Below are 5,059 nucleotides of genomic sequence, written 5' to 3'. Positions count from 1 at the left end.
CCATATAGGATGGCACCAGCAGAGTTGAAGGAATTGAAGATACAACTGCAAGAACTTCTAGATTTGGGATTCATCAGGCCTAGTTACTCTCCATGGGGCGCTCAAGTGTTGTTTGTTGAGAAGAAGGACGGGACTCTGAGGATGTGTATAGACTAGAAAGAATTGAACAAGTTGGCCATTAAGAATAAGTACCCTCTACCAAGGATTGATGACTTATTCGATCAGCTACAAGGAAAGACGGTGTTCTCAAAGATTGATCTTCGATCTGGTTATCACCAGCTGAGGATCAAGGACGAGGACATATCGAAGACAGCCTTCCGAACGCGGTACATGCATTATGAGTTCTTAGTCATGTCTTTTGGTTTGACCAATGCCCTGGCAGCTTTCATGGATCTGATGAACAGGTTGTTCAAGGACTTCTTGGATCAATTCATCATTTTCTTCATCGACAACATCTTAGTGTACTCCAGTTCAGAGGCAGAGCACGAGCGACATCTTCGAAAGGTCTTACATAGGTTAAGGGAGCATCATTTATATGCCAAGTTTAAGAAGTGTGAGTTTTGGTTGCCAGAGGTGACTTTTCTTGGGCATGTAGTTGGCGCAGAGGGGATTAAAGTTGATCCTTCCAAGGTGGAAGCGGTGAAAGATTGGCTGAGGCCAAGGAACGCCTCGGAGGTGTGGAGTTTCCTCGGTTTAGCAGGTTATTACAGGCGGTTTATGAAAGGGTTCTCGAAGAATGCCTCACCAATGACAGAGTTGACATGGAAGAATTAGAAGTTTGTTTGGTCAGAAATGTGCGAGCACAGTTTCCAAGAGTTGAATCAACGACTTATTTCTGCACCTGTGTTAAGCCTTCCTTCGGAGGACGGAAAGTTTGTGATATACTGTGATGCCTCGAAGATGGGTTTGGGCTATGTGCTGATGCAGAACGAGAAGGTTATAGCTTATGCATCGCGGCAGTTGAAGGAGAATGAGCAGCGGTGTCCTACCCATGATCTGGAACTAGAAGCAATGGTATTCGCACTGAAGGTGTGGCGACAATATCTGTATGGGGAGAAGTGCGAGATATACACCGATCATAAGAGTTTGAAGTATTTCTTCACCCAGAAGGATCTGAACATGAGACGAAGGCGTTGGTTGGAGTTAGTTATGGATTATGATTGTGACATTCTTTACCACCCAGGGAAAGCCAATGTTGTGGCAGATGCATGTCGCGAACTGGGTGAAGAGGGCCGCGACGCATGATTGTTTGAGCTTTTCATGCCTACCTTGTAATTATAATCCCCAGTGACCCAACTTTGAGCTTATTGGCCTATTTTGTTCATGTAACCTTAAATTGATAGCCAATCCCTTTTTGATTGCTCACCAAACTTTAGGCTTAGTTTATCTTGGATATTACTTGAGATAAGTTTGGGGGGAAAGTGAGGAAATAGTATTTTGGTTTTGGGGTGTTCGCAATATTTATACACTTATATGCTTAAATTTTTTAATTGTGTTTATATTTGTGTTATCTTCAATGTTTTTTTTTTAAAATTCAAAAAATAAAAAGAAAGGAGATATGTATATTTATTTAATTGTAAATAAATAAGTTGCATGTAGTTGAATTGTAGCTATAGTTGAGCGTATAAGTGTATTATTCAAAAAAAGGGAATTTAATTCTATTGAGCGAGTTGGGGGGATTGAGTTCACTTGTAAGGGGTAGAGGATAATGAATTCTTTAGGTCCGAGGCAAGCTAGGTTTTAAAGGTTTAGCTTACAAAAAAAATCCTAATCCTTACCTTTAGCCTAACCTACATTATAACCATGTAAAGACCGATTTATCTAAATCAGTTTGCCAACTACATTAGTGGAGAAGGGTTATTGAGTTCAGCATATGAAAGCATGGATTAAATTTTAGGATTGTTGCTTTGCTTAATCTAGGGAAGATGGGTTGATTGGGAAGATTTATTTGTGCAGTAATTGATTTTACATTGAAAACTTGGTTGAGTTAGCATCTTAATACTTGAGGAATTTGGCTTGTATAAACGCTTGTGTTATCAATTGAATATTTGATTTGAGAGCTTTATCGCCACTTTGATATGACCATTTCCAAATTGATTCCAAGTTGTTTGTTTTGTGTCTTTATAAATTGTGGTGTTGTGTGTTTGTTAGAAAGTAAAGTCATCACTCGAGGACAAGCAATGATTTAAGTTTGGGGGTGTGGTAAATCTCTATTTAAGAGTTATTAATTGAGCTTTTGGACTTAAAAATCTTAGTGAAGTAGAGTGTTTGTGTTACTAATGTGTTGTTTTGGTCAGATTGTATTTTAATTTTTTTTGTGAATTTTGTTTTAATCAATGATAAATCTTGTTGGAAAATAATTGGATTATGAACTAAAAAAATGTGATATCTATTTTTAAGGCAAAAAATAAAGGATGCTTGGAAAGCTTGGTGGAAATTGTTCAAAGAAAACATCTTGGAGCTGAAATCCTGATACTTTGTTGTAGAATCACTTCAACTTTGTTGCAGCATAGTGTACACAGTCAGCAAGTTAAGACATTCATGCATACTTGGCAAGTCATTAAATGAGATGGAATGACATGATGAGATGGATGATGAGGTGGAAAAAGAGCTGATATTTTTAGGGAAATATTTGATCCCCACGTAGAGAGAGAGAGAGAGAGAAGAGGGTTTATACCCATTTTTGGAGCCCTAAAAGGGAAGTTTTATTCTTCTTCAACTTTCAGCAACCGCCCAAGACCATTAAAAACCATTTTTTGCAACTTTTAAAGAATAAAACACCAAGGAGAAAAATGAAAATGTGGGAGAAGAGAAGAGAAAGAAGAAGTGGAAGAGGAGGAGAACTCTCTACCATTTGGGGCTAGATTTTCTTAATCTTTTCCCTATTTTGAGTTTGCATTTCTTTTCTCTTCTTGAACTCATGGAAACAATGGTGTTGAATGTTTATGGTTATTTGTTTATTTTGAGTATGAACTAACTCTTTTGAAGTTAGCGATATTAATGAACTCTAATTTGTAGTGAACCCCCAAGTTGTTAATTTAAATTTATGCTATGTTGCTCTTGTTCAATTAAGCTATGTTTATTGCTAATTCGTGCTTGAGATTGATCGACTTTAGTAAGATACATGCTAATATTAATTCCGGAAGGGTTAAACTTAGTGGATATGCTTAATTAATGTATGTTAATAACTATGTTGTTAATTAGTGAATATTATAGGAATATTGTAGTCACCATGCAAACATATAAGATTAGTGCTTAAATTATGCTCTTGAAATTGGATTAGCATAGGAATATGTGGATTTAATTGTGAGAACATTATCATGTGTTATTGTTATAGAATCTTGGTTACAAGAGTAAATTTGCTGTAGCATTAGGGGTGAACTACAAATTAGGGGGAATTTATATTCCTAGCTATTTCATCATTCATTTGACAATTGACTATTCATTGATTTAGTTTAATTTGCTCATTTTATGTTTCTAAAGTAGTTTGCAAATTCTTAATTACTCACATCAATTCAAAGTGTTTGTAACCAAAATTGTTAGAGTTGATTTTTGTAATATTGAGCTTAAAGAAATCCTTGAGGAGACGATAAAATTACTTACTACTTTATTACTTGTCAGACGATTATGTACACTTGCATATCTTAAAAGAAAAAAAAAACTGCAACAAGTTTTTGCCCCGTTGTCGGGGATTGTTAAAAGTCATTTATTGTAACATTAAGTATCTTGCAATTTGGTTTAAATTCTTTTGTGCTAACTTGGGTTATTCTCGTGAAATTTTAGGTTTACACAATGCTTTAATGAGAATCAAGACCCTGAACTACTTCCCATTGATCCAGAAATATATCGTACATTTAGAAGAAGGTGAAAAGTACAAAAATCAAAAAGGGAAGTAATGATGATGGATGCTGAGCAAGGATCTCAACAGGGAGTCGCTCAAAGGGCAGCAAATCAAGTAGAGGTTGTTCTAGAAGGAGTAGCTCAAGGGGGAGTAGCTGCCAATAATGGGTAGAATGCCGTTATTGTAGCTGATAACAGAGATCGTGCTATTAGGCAATATGCTCACCCCCTCTTTAACGAGCTAAATATGGGCATCCTTAGTCTAGAAATTCAGGCCGCACATTTTAAATTGAAGCCAGTTATGTTCCAGATGCTTCAAACTGTTGGGTAGTTTAGTGGAATGCCAACAGAAGATCCTCATCTTCATCTTCGCTTGTTCATTGAAGTGAGTGATTCTTTCAAGTTACCCGGAGTTAGAGAGGATGCCTTGAAATTGAAGTTGTTTCCATACTCCTTGAGAGACAGAGCGAGATCTTGGTTGAACTCTTTGCCATCTGATTCTGTGACGACTTGGCAAGAGTTGGCTGAGCGGTTCTTGATGAAGTACTTTCCTCCCAATAAGAATGCCAAGCTCTACAATGAGATTACTTCATTTCGGCGACTTGATGAGGAATCTTTATATGAGGCATGGGATAGGTTTAAGGAGTTGTTGCGAAAATGCCCTCATCATGGCATTCCTCATTGCATCTAGATGGAGACATATTGTAATGGTATAAATGCCCAGACTAGAATGGTAGTTGATGCTTCGACGAATAAGGCTCTTCTTGCTATATCCTATAATGAGGCATATGAAATCCTTGAGAGGATAACTAACAACAACTATCAGTGGCCCACTACTAGATCATCTACAGGTAGAAAGGTGGTTGGTTTTCATGATGTAGATGCCATCACTTCTTTGGCGGCCCAAGTTTCTTCTATTTCAAATATGCTCAAGACAATGAACATGGGGTTGAATCAGTCCATGGGGCAGCCTATAGGGACACAAATGGGGCAAATGGAGAACATTTCTTGAGTGTATTGTGGAGAGGGTCATACTTTTGACAACTGTCCTTCCAATCCAGCAGTTGTGTGTTACATGGGGAATCAAAATAGGAATGGTCCTTATTCTAATTCCTACAACCCATCGTGGAGGCAACATCCCAACTTTTCATGGAGTAATCAAGGGCCTGGCCCTAGCAACTCTTCTATGCTTCCAAGACCAAATTTCCCACCGGGTTAT

The 5,059-nt window shown here is 37.6% G+C and overlaps 1 non-coding gene across 1 annotated transcript; it reads right to left on the bottom strand.

The window, feature by feature from the left end:
* Positions 1-4,408: 4,408 nt before the first annotated feature.
* Positions 4,409-4,515, bottom strand: LOC133813415 (small nucleolar RNA R71). The gene has a single exon (XR_009884427.1). It is a non-coding gene; the product is annotated as a small nucleolar RNA R71 (small nucleolar RNA).
* Positions 4,516-5,059: the final 544 nt, after the last annotated feature.

This window comes from Humulus lupulus, chromosome 1 (genome assembly GCF_963169125.1).
Source record: "Humulus lupulus chromosome 1, drHumLupu1.1, whole genome shotgun sequence".
Taxonomy (NCBI): Eukaryota; Viridiplantae; Streptophyta; class Magnoliopsida; order Rosales; family Cannabaceae; genus Humulus; species Humulus lupulus.
This window is presented reverse-complemented; position numbering and strand designations above follow the sequence as displayed.